The sequence below is a fragment of the Columba livia genome, chromosome 12 (genome assembly GCF_036013475.1).
Source record: "Columba livia isolate bColLiv1 breed racing homer chromosome 12, bColLiv1.pat.W.v2, whole genome shotgun sequence".
NCBI lineage: Eukaryota > Metazoa > Chordata > Aves > Columbiformes > Columbidae > Columba > Columba livia.
The window spans coordinates 18,086,780-18,102,584 of NC_088613.1; the positions used below are offsets into that span (position 1 = coordinate 18,086,780).

The following is a 15,805-nucleotide window of genomic DNA, read 5'->3' on the forward strand; positions in this document are numbered from 1 at the left end:
AGCTTGTATTTGCCCTGCATTATCATTGTTCCTTTTATAATGAAAACAGAAGTGCATAAATCACTTCAGAAGCAACCAATTCTCTTTTCTGGCTATGGTTTATTATAAGCATTCAAAGAATAAAATTTGCTTGTGTATTTTTAATTATTTCAAGAACTGAAATGTCTGGGCTAGTAGTAAAAGTGTCATGAAATTACTGTAAGGTTGCATGAATTTTGGCTGTAAATCTTATTCACCTTGACTAGATCTCATACTTTAATTCACTGGGGTATAAAATGCCATTTACATTAGTTCTTAGTTCACTTAATCATAATTAAATGACTTCAGAGGCAAATAATTCCTGGAGACTCTTTCTTTGATGTGACACAAATAACAAACTGTGTTTGTAATGTGAAGGTGTTCTACTTCACTTTTACATTTGCCTTCGCCTTATAGAGCATATAATGTTCTCTTTAGGTATAGACATATGCTCTTGTTACGTGCACCATATGGGTCACAGATGTGGCTGACATGGTTACATGACATCTTTTTTAATTTCATTGCACTATACCAAGGCTGTGCACGGACCTTTTCATGATGGTTTGAAGGGATTTCTGCTCAAGACTTGATTTCTTTTTCACCTGAATGATGACCCAGGCGGGAGGGGGCCCTCTTTTTCTGCTATCAGGTTATATTGTGTTAATAAAAAATGTTATGAAAGTAATATTTTGCTGCTGCTCAATTCATTGTCACCTTATGAGTGGCTTCACTGCAAGGTACTAGTAGTTCCTTTCTTTTTAATTTCTGTGTATACCTAATACTTGAGCTTAGACTTGCTTTTCTGATCACAGTCAAAGGGTTCTTTTGGGAAGGAGAATTGCCATCTATAGATTCTCCATAAACCTAGAGTTTGAAATCCAGTTTTAAGTTTTGCAACTATGTTTTGATTTAAATGCAACTTAAGAGGTACTTTCATGTTAAGGAACGTATTTGGAAGTAGGGGTTTGTTGCTATTCAATTTTATCATGATGTATACAGTTTTACTAATCCAAAATGCTTGTATTACCTGTTAACATATACCGGCTCACTTTGCCTGTAAGTTTTGAACCAGAACAACAAAATATTGCTCTCATGTAGCATTTTCTCTCCTTGCACAGTAACCTGTGAACACCGTGGTAACTACTGTGTACCAAACTCAGGATTTCCATGTGAAGAATACAGACCTCCAGCTGTGAATGGGACATTTGGATGTTATCTCCGTCAAAATATCTGCATATCTATCTATTGGCTTTGTGAACTGTTACTTTTGTTGTGTCAGAAGTTATCCGAACAATAGCGCTGGTTAGGAAGTGAACTAGTGAGAGTTCCAGGGCAATAGTTGTTACAGGTTAAAGGCTCTCATAATATATTAATGGTATTTTTTTGTGTTGCCTCCGATGGAAGCTGGATTAGTTCCAAGAGGAAACATTTAGTTTATCATATCAAATTGAATGGGAGGCTATTTGTGCTGAGTGCCCAAGTTAGGTTAAAGATGGATAATTACTTGTTTATATCTAAGAATGAACAGTGAGAAGTGAATAACCACAAAATGGCATATTCGTGTTAGGTAATTGTTCCAACAGTATCCCTGTCCATCCAGTGAAACCTGTCCTTGGCAAGACTGAAAACTTGTGCTTCAACCACCTAAACTGTGGCGTTCTATTTATTGGGAGTACATTTGTGGCCTAATAAAGGGACAAGGGGACTGAGTAAGCACAAAGCCCCAGAAGACAGGGCAGGAGAAGCTGTGGCTGGAGGAGCACCTCTCAGACCTCTTTACTGCAATTAGAAGTTCTTTTGTGTGGCCTGTGAAAATCCTAACACCTTGCAAGTTTGCATTTCTTGGGGTAGAAATAATTGCAAATTAAGCCAAAAGTTTTTCCATTAAAATATTTTTTACATGGAAAAAAACTATTTCTTCTTTTCCCAGATGTGAAAGAACCCATCTGACCTGCAAGTATGGCACTTCTTTTTCACAAAGTGATCACACCTGAAACCAAACACTGAAAGGATGCCAGCTAACATGGAACTGCTTCAAGAACTCTGACAACCCCAGTAAGTCAGTCTTGTTCCTTTCTCTGAGATAGAGGGTCAGGTATAAGGGATGTTTGGGGATTTTCAGTGCACCTTTATTCATTATTCTGAAATTTCTTACTTCTGAGACAAAAAATGAAAAACGCACATAAAATAAGTCTTTGTTTTAGTTTCGTCTAACATCTGTTCTTTTCACATAATTAAAATGTGAGTACTACTAAAATGCAAATTGTTTCCTGTAACTGACTAGTCAGGTAGCTTAACTAAACAAACAGAATAATCTGTCTCTTGTACCACATATTGTTAGCAATATCCCATCATCTGTCTCAGAATCAGAACTCTGTATGAATAACTGAGAATTCTATATGTATTTCTGTTACCTACTTTCTCAGTGAACATATAGAAGCTACATTCAGATATTTAAAAATTGTGCTCAATTATGTATGTTTTCTAATGTCAATGTCCATTAGTTGGCAAATGTAATCAGAGCACATTTTTCTTTGGATAAATTTACTGCATGTAGTGCAGATGCTTTCCTGTTCTTACAAAAAGCCACTCCAGTTTTCTGAACACGCTTGGCAGTCTTTTAATGCAGTTATTATCCATCTTGCTTCACTTTCCATATGGCTTTACACGACATCACTGGCAGTGTTTGCACTCTCGCTTCCCATGGACCTGCAGCCACTGGAGAAGGTGCGGTGGAGCTCAGGAGATCCTGCTGTGCCAGTCGTGGTGCACAAGGAGTTCCCAAGGCACAGGGTGCCTTCCTGTCACTAATGCTCTCTATGAGATCAGGACATTAATTTTATTAGATTTGGAAGGTTTACATTTCAACTTTGACCTTTTATTTGAATTTCCGTTCATTTAAATTTGAAAAGCAGAAGTAGATTGCAACTCAAAGGAACTAATTTCTTCAAAATATTTTGGAAAGGACATTTGGAGAGTTTCAAAAGGTTCTGGTTTTGTTTTAACGGGAAATTTGCCCAAATTAATTTGCTGCTATGGTTTCTGTTTCACTGAAGCAGCAAAGAGTTATCTCTCCCATCCCCACCCAAATCATCTCTTCTTGATAAACCTATTTCTGAATCTTACTGATATTGATGGAAATTAGATATGAATGATACTCATGTGGAAAGAAGTTATTCAGAAATCAGTCTACATTGACATTCACCAGTGTTGGCAGACATAATTGGGCTAATTATACTAAGTATGCCTCTTTATTTTGCAATCCAGAGAGGCTGGGTACTGTGAGTGGAACCATCTCTGGCCTAAAGCCAGATCATAGTTTTTCCATCAATGTATATAACGTGTTCCGGGCCTTCCTTGATTCTTTACAGCTCTTAAGGCATTGTTTTATATTACTCCATTGCACTTTTCATCAAGCTTATTTTGTAAAAGATTATGCAAAGGCAAGTAGTGCTATTTCTGCAGAATAATTTTTATTAGAGGTCATGGCCTTTCTTCCTCCTTCTGAAACCTTAGAAGAGCCATAGGCTTTATATCCCCTCCAGACATTAAGGGGTCCATTTCAAAGCAGTGATTGTGGGAGGTGTACACACCGATCTTTCTAACAAATAACGGGATTTATTTTTTGACTTGACCCTTTTGAGCACAACTTTGAAAACTTACCTGAGAACATCTATCTGAAAAGTCTTCAGTCACCACTCTTTAGGATAAAGAATTTATGGCCAAGCAGGGTTTGGGCTTTACTTAACCTTATCTATATGGCTGGAAGGAAAGCAAAAGGTAATTAATTGTCTCATGGTTATTTAGCTTCCTTGGGGCAACTGCTGCCTAAGTGGACCGTGGCAGTGTTCTGTTATGCTGGAGCGTATTTATATCTATAGTGGAAAGGATGCACCTAGGATTGCTCACCCATAACATCTTGACACACCATGCTGTTAAACTGACAGTTCATCCTGTCTGCTGCTTTTACATCAGCTTTTCACAGCAACCTGGAATGTACTTTTTGGAGAGATTGTTTCTCTACATTCTCTTCAGGTTCAGATAACTGAATTTCAGCTTTAAGCCATGGGGAATCTGCAAAATCGGAGTTTTTAACGCAATGAAGAGTCAGCTGAGAAGAGAGACTAATGGCTGCAGAAGAGACCTGAGGGAGGGAGAGTATCCCTTAGAGTAAGGGGTACATAAAAGATGTGCAGACAGGGCTGGGATCGTGAGGTGGAACTGAGACTGAAGTATGGACCACGGAGATTAATGCTGAGTATTGAAAGGGAAGACTGAAAAAATGATCCCCAGGTCCATTCCCCTGTTTGTCATGTCACAGGAGTCACTGATATGAAGAATAGCCACAACAGAAGAACTTGAAATTCCCCTGGCACATTTACTTGCTAGACCTGCCTGAATCCAAATGGGTTGGTCCTTACCCTTCCCTCTGGGGAGTTCAAGAAGTCCATGGCAAGTTTCTTAGTGCTCTGTGATGTTGTCAGTCAAACCCAGGCTTCTGACAAGTCTTGTAGAGAGGAATTTTGTCAGCTTGGCTTAACCAAGGCAGAGATCAAGCTTGTACCTAAGATGGGAGGTGTTTCATGTATTCAGGACAGGTGCTGTAGAAAGGCAGCTGAGACTTGGTGTGACCATTTCCCAAAGTGCTTTCAGACTCTCTGTGCCCCAAGAGGCTCTGAAACAGGAAAGAACTGGTGCTGAGCCAGGAGCAATCTAAGGAAATAGAAAAGTAACTGGATGAATTAGATGGGATAAGTTATATGATTATATAACTAGACACAGTCAAAGGTAATTTTAACAGGTCAGTTTTGACTGTTTGCACCAGACATTAAATCTACAATATCACAGCATAATCCTTTAGTCTAAATACCACTGTCAACTCAGAGAAGAAAATGCCTATTATCCCTTAACAAATGAGGGGTGTTTTTTGTTGTTTTTACACTGTAAAAAACAATCGCATCTACTCTTGGATGTAGCTGTAGACGAAGTGTTTCTTTAATAGTGTGTTGCTACTGCTATATAGCCTCCAGAAGGCATTCTCCATCTGGATGCGTGGTTCTTTCAGATAAATTACTTATCCAATCCTGGGATCTGTAGTAGAAAAGCAAGCAATTAACCTTTCCTAATAAGAGCCAGAAGCAGGCCTTAAAGAAGCTAAAATGAAGCAGGTAGCTGGTGTTTAGTTTCCAGAGCAAGTTTTAACACCAGCAGATGGTGCTAAAATGTCCAAAAAAGGAAAAAAACCTCAACAACCCAAACATCTCAAATTTCCTTAAAATCATAAACTGTCAGGGAAAGATAAATTGAGATACTTTAGTTAATTGCTGTGGAAAGTTGAATCTAGGGTGATGTTAGTAATCTTTTACTTAGACTAGCAAAACACACATGAAGATGTGTGCAGCCCTTATTTGCTAGTTTGCTTTCAAGCTGGATCAATTTTCCTCGAGTCAGGTCTTTACCTTGAATAAGGTGACTCAAGTATTTCAGGAATTTTCATTCCTATTCAAACTGAGGATTGAAAACTTTGTTGTATAATGTTGCTGATTAATTAAAAGAAAGATTTATGATTTTTACACTCATTTTCACTCTGAATAAGAACTTGGAACAGCTGGCTATTGTTTTTCTAAGGATATCGCTGTATATCACAGGATATGATTTTCTAAGGATATACACTGATATCACAGTGACTATTTTATGTCGCATCAGAGGATGAAGCAACATGAAGCACTGTGAGTCTAGAGAATCTGTGAAGCAAATCCTACAAAATTAAAACATCCTTTCTAGGGATCTAAAAGTTATTCCTGGCAAGACAATTAATATAAAATTGCATCTAGCAGAATAATTTTATGTAATGTATCTAAGAGTGATGAGCCACATCCCAATGTGTCTTACATGTACTTGTGACAGTCTTGCCTACATAATGATTGAGAAACACCCTCAGAGTTTATCCCAAAATAATGTAATACAGCTTCCAAATATTAATTAATTGTGTGACCACCTGGGACTGCACATATGTACCTTTACTTGATGAACACTCCCCTGCAAGAATCAACCAGGTGACTGAGTAATGCAAGGTGTAGTTATACACAACGACTTCTTATAATACCCTATTTGATTATTTTTTGGCAGTGATGGTGTATAATTATTTACTGACCTATCAAATGGGTTGCTGAATTACTGTGAAATCCAGATTCTAAGCAGCACTGTCTTTTTGATAATTAGAGGCTCTGTCTTATGAGAATGTGTGCTTGTTAAGTTGTAATTTGCTTAAAAAATAATTAAAGACAGAGGTCATTTAGGAAGGAAGGCTTAAGACCAAGATTATATTCAAAGGAAATTAAAGACAGGAAGCCCCAGGGTACTACAGCCCTGCCATGCAGCTCCTATTAAAGAAAATGAAGTCTTACAAGCAGCACATATAGCGATGTCTGCCATAAGGCTGCCCAGCACTTTCTGTTATAAGATCCTATTTTCTATTGCTTTTGACTTTGCCAAACTTAAACTATTGGGGTCAAAATTTCCCATGCTGTGTGTCTTGGGCAAGTATTTTTGGAAGTTTATTCTAAAATGCTCAGCCATTTCTCCAGCTAGGGTTGGGGTAAAAGATGTTGGTTTGCCCATGTTTACAGGATATGTGTAGTTATGCATGTATACATGCCCATGTGTATGTATAAATAAACTCTGACTTTTTGAGCAATATTAGTGCTTCCACAGTCTGTAGTGAGGAAATTTGGCCATTTTTTTTTGTTTTAATCTGGAAAATGATCTGTCTGTGCTTGTCTTGCCTAGTGCGGAGCACCAGAGAAGAGGAGGAATCTGCCTTACTGTGCTGCAAATGATGAAGGACAGTGGGCAAGGGAAAGAATGGCAGGGCACTAGGAGAGAGGTAAGAGGAAAGAAAAAGAGCTTAGGAAGGCAAGGATACGGAAACAGTGAAAAAAATTAGTAGTGAAAAATTGGCAAGGGTGCTCTGGACAGGGTGTAAAGGAACAGGGACAGAAATGTTTTCTGACCACTACACCTCAGCACTTGAAACCCATCGACATGGTGTGTTTCTCCATCTCTTTCTCGTGGCGAAGTCAAGCAGAGAACATCGTGTATCTCGGGCAGGCTGCCTGACCACCTGCTGTGCTGGAATTCTACCTGATGACATTTGATTTCCAGTGTAAGCATTTTAAAGAGTTCAGTCAATAAATATCCCCTCTTCCCTCTACAAACTATGTTTACAGTGAGGTCAAAGTTCTTATGATGGTTAATCAAGAACCTAAATATTATTTTAATAGCTTGTGGGGTGTAACTGTTTGCTGTTCACCTACAGCTTTCACTGTGTGCCTGTCCTACATCACATCTCCTTCTCGTCACTGCCCTCTTCAGTGAACTCCTTTGCTTCTCTTCTCCCCTCACATGTGCTTATTCTGCACGTTCCTTTTTTATTCCTCTTTTCAGATTGCCTCTCTCAAATCCTAGTTCCTACATTTGCGTTTTCTTTTGCATTCTGTTTTCCTTTTTCAACTGTCAACAGACACGAAGGCCATATATTGATTTCTTTTTCAGCCTGGCCTTTCCTTCTCTAGACTCACATGCTGTCTGTGGATAAATCTTCCCGTCTCTTCCAACATGACACACAGAGAACCTGCCCTTTACCTAAACATGTACGCTCACATGCAAAGGCTTCTCCAGGCTCCTTGCAGTGTGTGTTTTACTAAAGCAATGTCCTCCTCTCTGGTCTTGCTTTCCACAGCCTTGCCCTTGCAGAGCCCATTCAAACTCTGCTACGTAGATAATTTTCCTGGCTCTTCGTCCGATTTCACACTTTCTGCTGTCTTGCTCTTCTCTCTTCCACTTTCACCTTGTTCCAGTCTCAGATGGTGCTGCATCATTATTTACAGCTGTCTTCACTTTCCAGCAATGCAAGCTTTCCCCCCAGGACAGTCTACTCCTGCAATCATTTCCAGGTTTTCTCTCACGTTGTGAGGTGTCTAGGAAAGCCTACAAAGTTCAAAGTTTATTGGTAGTTGAAACTTTTCTTAAAACTAGCTTGTATCAAAATACTTACTGAGCAATGCAGGCTGACTAGGTGGTGGCATGCCAAACTGGATGAGCATCTATATTCAGACTACTGCTGCCTTGTCTTTCCATTCATACTACCCCAACTCACTCTTTTTTCTCCTTTATTCCTCTATTTTCTGAAATTAACTCTGATTATAAAGTATGACCTGCCTTTTTTACCATTTATGTACAATACTTTGCACAATGTCTTTCTCCAGTCTTTTACTGGACTCAGGCAGCAGGATGATATATATGATGTCAAAAATAATTAGTAATTTAGAAATTTGCATTTTGAAAAATGAGTCTTAAAGGAGCCGGTCTGTTTTGCCACAGTGGAACTCTCAAAGCAGTAGCGCACGCTCATCTTCATGTAATGAGGAGAAAATATCCTGTGTTATTGTTGAGTATTGGAAATATTTTTGGAGGTTTTCTTTAATCTTACATGGTATGTGTTGTCTTTGCAATAATACTTCTTGCTATGGTAACAACTTTTTTATTGGAATCCAGAGCATGAATGTGTAATGCTGCATCAACCCTATTACTCCTGAGAGAAATTAACTTTAGGAAGATTTGTTTTGGCCAAACTTTCAAGGAGGAAACAAAGTGTGAAAATGTGCATTAACTGAAAAAAGGCTTACTTTTAAGCAATATTTCCCATTAGTATATGCCATTGTCCTTTCGTTACAGCCTTAGGTTTGAAGATGTTGACTATGTTTTTTTGTAAATGACAGGGTGGGGAATGTTATTTTGCTCACATTATTTTATTCTCATCATTTTTTTTTTCACATTGGAAAGTAAATGGTTTCTTTCTTGAGTCAAATGAGCAACAGCTGGATCTTTCTGTACCCCCTCCCAGTCTCCCAGTTGAAGATGAACATCAGCTGTGGCTTGTGCAGAGGTACAGTGTGGGATCAAGACTGTAATTTAGCATCTCATTCAGCTGATACGAATATGTAATTATAGTTAGGAGCTCCAGGGTCCATTAGCATGTGTATGAGCCTTCAAGTTAAGTTCTATTTGGATGTGTTATAAGCCTGAACTCTCGAGTGGGTAATGAACCTGCAATCCAAGAAAAGCCAGAGGTGAGAACTTTGTCTGGAGGTGCTGTAGGACTTCCCTGGAGGTCCTTCAAACAGTGAATCATCAATGTTGAGATGCTCGCAGCTGAATTCCCAGCTCAGGCTCAACTACAGAAGGAGAAAGAAGAAAACTACAGGCAAATTGGGCAATGGAGTTGTCTGCTCAGGGTGCCTAGTACTTGATAGATTCTTTTTCTGAAATCAGGATAACGGCCAATAATGAGTGCGAGTGCATTTAACTTCTCTTAATTCTGCTGTATGCGAAGGACTTTTTAAGATGTTCCAAGCACAGTCTTCTGTGCCTGGAGTGGGAGACCCTGTCTGGCGATCAAGAAGAGACAGCAATGTCCAGGGCCATCCATCTGGCGTCAAGCTTACAAACCAGGCTTTCCAGAGCCAGTATCTTGCATTTCATAACTGGACTCAGCTCTCTGATAATTTGGAACAGAAAGGGAGTAGTTAATACTGCTGCTGTTAAAGCTTTTTTCCTCCCCTTTTGTGTGGCTTTGTAAGTGTTGTGCCCTTCTAATGCAGGTAAGGATTCAAACTTTGATAATGATGCAGGAGTTTATAAATTAAATTCAGTGCATTCTTTACCCTTATCTCTGAACTAGTACTTACTAGACCTTTTTATCCCCGTTCCGGCTTTCAGATACCGCTTGTTTTCACCACATAATAATACAAATAATATAGAAAGAGGCTAAAACTGTTGCCTTTCACTCAGAATGTAAGTGGCTTCAGATCTTATTCACTAAAGTGCAACTATGATACAAAAATATAAATATTTTTAAATATGCCTTTTTTTAGCTGCTTGCTAGATGTATATGAACAGGTGTTTGCTGCTGTAAAATGAAGATGGAACTGGGTTCTGTTGTGTCTGCTCTGCTCCAAGTAAAAAGGTGAGAAAGCTTTTTGTATGTCTGAAGGAGATTCAAAAATTAGAAAAATCTGTGAAGACCTTAGCAGTCCTTCTGGATGGAAGTGTCGTGGAAGTGCAATATATAGCTTTAATGCAAAGGGTGAGGAAAAAGTGATTTCATTGTGATTAAAAAATACCTCTTGGCTCTTTTGAATTCTCCAGAATTGCCAAACTGAAGAGCTGGAAGAGTAGCTGCATAAGATTGTCTGAGTCAAACAATGTTATTCTAAACTTCTACTCAACTTGCTTCTCAGCAGCTTTTCTTTTTAAGCTAGTTAGTTGGACAGCTGTTTGCTGGACTGGATCTAAAACTGCGCGCGAGGCTGCAATTGAACTGAAGTCCTGTGTATTCCTCTGCTCTTTGGAAACTTTCTACTGGCAGAACTGTAAAAGTTTGAGGGCTAACCTAGAGTTGTTTTTTACTTATTTAAGGATGGAGATTTTTCAATTTTTTTATTTTATTGATTTTGAAAATTTGCTGCAAAGCCAGTAAGGAAAACTTCTAAAACTTAAAAATGGGACATTTTGCTTCTCTCAGTACTTAGGACCTGCTAATCATTTTGACTTCTATGTGGGTTAAGAAATTCACATTTTGGACATGCTTAGCTTAATAAGTTGTATCGCTGGAGAACTTGTCCTCAGAAAGGAGACTGATGTTAGAAAGCAGGATATGACACATATTGTGATTGTATCTGAGGTTTGAAAACAGATGGTGCGGATACTCAGAGTCACTGAAGAAGGTAATTTATAATTAGACATGGCAGCCTTATTGAAGTTGATAGGCTATAGAGTGAGCAAAACCACTACACGATAGGTAGAAAATACCTCTTTGAAATATGTTATCCACTTTAATAGCGGATCAGTTCAGAACCATACACAGGCCTTCCAGGTCATCCTGTCTGAAATGGTGCTGTGGACACATGATTCATTCAGCTGGGGAGAAAAAGGAACCCTGTTGTGTGGATGGAGTGAGAACATCGGCCATTGAAGATGCCCTGTGGAGCTGCACAAAGGTTGCAGGAGAGCTCTTTGTCTTCCTGTGTTTGTGACTTCCAATGAGATTCACACAGGTTTGAAGTGAACACCTTGATGGGATGTTCCTTCTCACAGTAGTTAGGAACTAGAACTTCCCTTCTGCCAAAGACCGCGCTTTAGTTGCCACGATTTCTCTAACTTAGCCTTTCCAGGAAGGGTCTACCTTCAGTTAAATGCCAGCACTTGAGCTTCAGAGGGACCAGAAATCATTCTGGTTTGAGATGTGCTGGTTGGCCATAGAGCAAACTTTGGGTGGATGTGCAGCTTGTCATGGCAGCACACCGTAGCTGTGGTGACTGGCCAGGGTTGTACTTGTGTTTTAGTGCCCAGAAGAAAAAAAAAAATATACTGATCAAATAAATTTGGCATTATTTTATGAAGTAATTGATAGTTTGTAAGCTGACCTGAAGCAGCATTATGGAAAATACCACTTTTCCAGCCCCACTGGAATGTTAGTACAGGTGGGATGGAATTGTACCATCATTTAATGTGAATGCCAGCCAGGGCTTAGAGGACAAGTGACCCTTCACAGATTCAGAGACAGTCTTTCTGCTGGAGCCCCTTTGATCTAGTGGTCATGGTGAGCGACGGCTTCCCCAAATGAGACTTATCTACCTGTGGGGAAGGGACTAGTAAAGGAATAATCTTTCATATCCACTCGAAGAAAGGAATTTCACAGATGCAAAAAAAAAGCTATGTGTAAATGAATGTGTGCTAATGGGAACTGTCATCAATGGAATCTTGTGCAAGCAATTCCCGTACGGATGGAAGATATTGTGGATAACCAAGACTGTCCAGCTCTGGAAGTAACGTGTATTTAACAGACTAGCAAGAAAAAGTCTTGACATCAGATGTGGGAGAATTAATACACTTCCTTCTTTGGCGATACATGGCTGATCTGTATGGCAGAAATCTTCGTATATCTTTGAAATTATCTCCAGCTGTCATATTAAAATATGCCAAAGCACACAATGCAATGACTTTAAGATAATGCTAAATTATAGAAATATAACTTATTTCATAGTAAAATAAAAAACGAGAGGAAGTTGGTAGTCCACTGAGATCTATGCTAGTCTTTCACCTCTGGTTGGCCTGGCTTCCTTTTGCTTATTTAGATACAAAGCTACATCAGATGCTTGTGTGAATACCTCAGAGTCCTCCGCTAGGTATTTAAAAGGCGCTAAAGCAAAAGAGAATGAAGGTCAGTTAATATACAGTGAAGGGATCAGGTGGGACAAAGACCTTTGGAAAGGTACAGAAGGATATGAGTTTGGTAGTTTCATTCTTCAGGTCTTACTCATCTGAGTAATCAAAAGAGTGCTGCTTTTAGATGAGGCCCAGAACAGAGAATTCAGGGGATGCTCTGGATCTGACTTTCAACGTGTTGGAGGACCCCCCGTGACTGAAATGGCGTGCAGGTACTGAGGACCAGGAGTGGAATGTGTTTGTGGAAGGATGTGAGTGCTCCAGCCTACGTGGTGTTACTTGCCCGGCACATCAACGGGAGCTGTGGGATGAGTTAAAGTCTGTCCAGGTCCTCGAGGACCTGGATGAGCACAGCCTCGAGGCTGATGAGCACAGCTCTGCCGGGAGGACGCACAGGACCGGGACACGGTTGTGGACTGCCAGTGTCACTGCAGCTCTGGGCTGACTTTGATGGAGCTGCATGAAACCTTACATCAAACTCCACCTAGATATGTGCCTCGCTTGCTCCTCTTCTCAATACACAGACCCATCCTGCAGTAACAACAAGTTTTAAAGAGAAAACAACACTGGCTAGACCTAGGAACTGAGAAAATGGTGCTGGCTTCAGTTTGAGGACGGGGCGGGGTGTCTGTTACAAAGAGAGGGTTCTGCTTGTGGCTGTGGAAGTGTGAATTTTGCATGTGGGGCTCCTAGATATAGTTGCTCTGACTGTTTATGCCATTAGCAAAGCAGAGATACTTTTTAATTTTAAAAAATGTTGCATGTGAGTGTGAATTTTTGATTTCTTATAGTTTGGTATTTACATATTGCAGTTACTTAAGAAAACTGGGCCAATTACAAGTATTTGGAAGCCCCAATTCATAAGTTTCCTTGCTTTTTTCTATCCTAATCCTATTTAATGATAAGATTTGTTTAAATTGTGCTGCAATTACCTAGTCCTATGCGTTATGTAGAAGGATGTTGAGAGACGTGTGGTTATAAAATCCAGCCTGCTGTGTGCTGACATTTATGGCTTTCTCTCTCAGCACTAGCATGAATAGATGCTATATTTTTCAAACTAAAATGTAGCTGAAAATATTCTGGTAAAAAGCAATTTGCATTTTTGGATAACAAACAGAAAAAAAGGGCAGATACCATTTTCCAACACCTGCTCTGGTTTTTAACTTCTTCCATTGAGTCTCTGTATGGTTCGGAGTAGGTTTTTAGCCTTTCACTGGAATGCCTAAAATTGGCTTTGGATAGAAATAAAATATTAGAATAATTGGATTCTGTCCCTTTTCATTATATCATATTCTCTTTCCTTCAACACACAATTCATAGAAAAGATGTTTCTAACATTTCCTGAAAAATGTCTTTCAACATAAGCTTTTTCCATCTGCTTTTGGAAAATCAGAATATTTTATAATTATGCTATCATCTTGCTCAAGTTACTTGTTTTCTATTAAAACATTTGCACTGTTAGAGATATCATTTAAGAAAGATTTATGAAAAGTTAGAATTAAAGGTCACCTTTCTGTCTAAAAGTTGGTCATAGAAGATGATGACTAAACAGACTCGGTCTTTTGAGAATGATGTCAGAATTTCCCTCTAGATGCCAGTTTTATTAACTTAGAGTGGAATTGCATCATTCATCTTAAATATTGAGCAGCAGAAGCCTTTGCTAACTGTTCCATAACTCTGGCTTAATGGATGAACTCTCTACTGGTTTCTCAAAACTACTATTCCAGCTAGGAGCCGATATATTTGAAGGAACATTAATGTTTATAAATATGGAAAGGGTGAGTGTCAGGAGGATGGAGCCAGGCTCTTCTCAGTGACAACCAGTGACAGGACAAGGGGCAATGGGTGCAAATGGGAACATAGGAGGCCCCACTTTAATTTGAGGAGAAACTTGTTCCCGATGAGGGTGGCAGAGCCTGGCCCAGGCTGCCCAGGGAGGTTGTGGAGTCTCCTTCTGTGCAGACATTCCAACCCGCCTGGACACCTTCCTGTGTAACCTCATCTGGGTGTTCCTGCTCCATGGGGGGATTGCACTGCATGAGCTTTCCAGGGCCCTTCAACCCCTGACACTCTGGGATTCTGTGTGAAATCTGGACCATCATATGAGAGGTTGCCATGAGTAAGGGTCTAGTTAAAATAAGACTAATAATCAACTAATATCATAATTTGTATCTGTTAAGATATTTGAGGCTGAGGTAAATTTTAGGGGGATTAACTTGATCTTAACATACTTTTTCAATTTTTAACTTCTATGATAGTTTGAAATTAGGAAGGAATGAAGGATCACCTGAGCTCAGAAGAAATAAAGTAGCGCATTTGAGCCTTATCAGAAATAATCCTTGCATCTCTCTGCTCTGCTTGCTATTTCGTGCTGAACGCATTAAAATTGTGAGCACAGTAGAGCGGCGGAAAGGTAAGCTCTGCTTTCAGCTGGGCTGTGCTGGACGCGTGTTTAGAATGGAGACCACAGTCCCAGTCTGCAGTCCAGGTCTGTCCGTGGTTCCCTGCGCGGGTGCGGCAGGCGGGAGGCTCAGCACAGCCCAGCAGCACACCCTGCACTGACATCGCCACGGTCCCGCCAGCGAAACTCGTCAGTAATTGCGGTTCCTTCCCAAGGGGCTTTGACTAAGAGCGCAGCTGCACGATGAACGTGCTTACAGTAGGGCACTGGCAGGTTAAGAAAACACTGACTTATGTCTGAAAATGGTTCAAGGGTCAACTGCTACCAAGATGTGAAAAACTAGCTTAGGAGAAGTGACTGTGTCTGAAGGAAAATCCTGCGGTATGATGCCAGGGATTCTGTGAATTATTAGCTTTGCAGTATGTAAAAAATATATTTAAATGTAGTTTCTGTGTGTATGGCTCAGTCCTGGAAGAAGCCGTGACTCCCACTGGTTTCAGTGAACGCTGCAAGTGCACAGAGCCCCTGTGGATATGGTTCGTAAGTGCTGTGTTCAGAGAATAGCGAAGCTCTGGATTAACCCTTCCAAAACCAGAATTCCCACAAAAGTGCTCCTACTTTTTTGTCTTGAGTTTGTATGTACAGGCATTTTCTTAGGTGTAATCGTTCCCTGCATCACTCCAGAACGGTTTTCAGGTGCAGAGAAGCCCTTACTCGGGTGCGATACAGTCATGTGCAGGGTTCAGTCCCCTGTTGCATTTGACCGAGTGTACATATGCAAATTCTGTGCTTGCCCAAGAAGCTGTATCAACACAGGACAAATTCTTATATTACAGACAGAAAAGTGGTGTAATGGAAACAAAAACCTGCACATTTGATAATTAGATTGGATTAGATCCCTGTGCTCTAATGTTGGCAACATATTTAAAAAAAAAAAAAAAAAGACTGGGATTTGATTTTAAGAAAATACAAGTAACCTTTTCGCGGAGCTTATGAAATCAGCTGCTACTGACTGATGATTCCCTTGGCATGAAAGATGTGTCCAAGGGAACTGGGTGGGCCCATCCTTTCCCATTCTAGCCTGGAAAGAGATGAGTA

At 39.9% G+C, this 15,805-nt stretch overlaps 1 long non-coding RNA gene across 2 annotated transcripts in view; it reads left to right on the forward strand.

The window, feature by feature from the left end:
* Positions 1–15,805, forward strand: part of LOC110354971 (uncharacterized) — an 87,119-nt gene that overhangs the window by 46,962 nt on the left and 24,352 nt on the right. For both annotated transcript variants that reach the window (XR_010475731.1, XR_010475732.1), the window contains exons 4-5: positions 1,949–2,073; positions 9,954–10,045. This is a non-coding gene — a long non-coding RNA (uncharacterized LOC110354971). The remainder of the gene's footprint in view (positions 1–1,948; positions 2,074–9,953; positions 10,046–15,805) is intronic.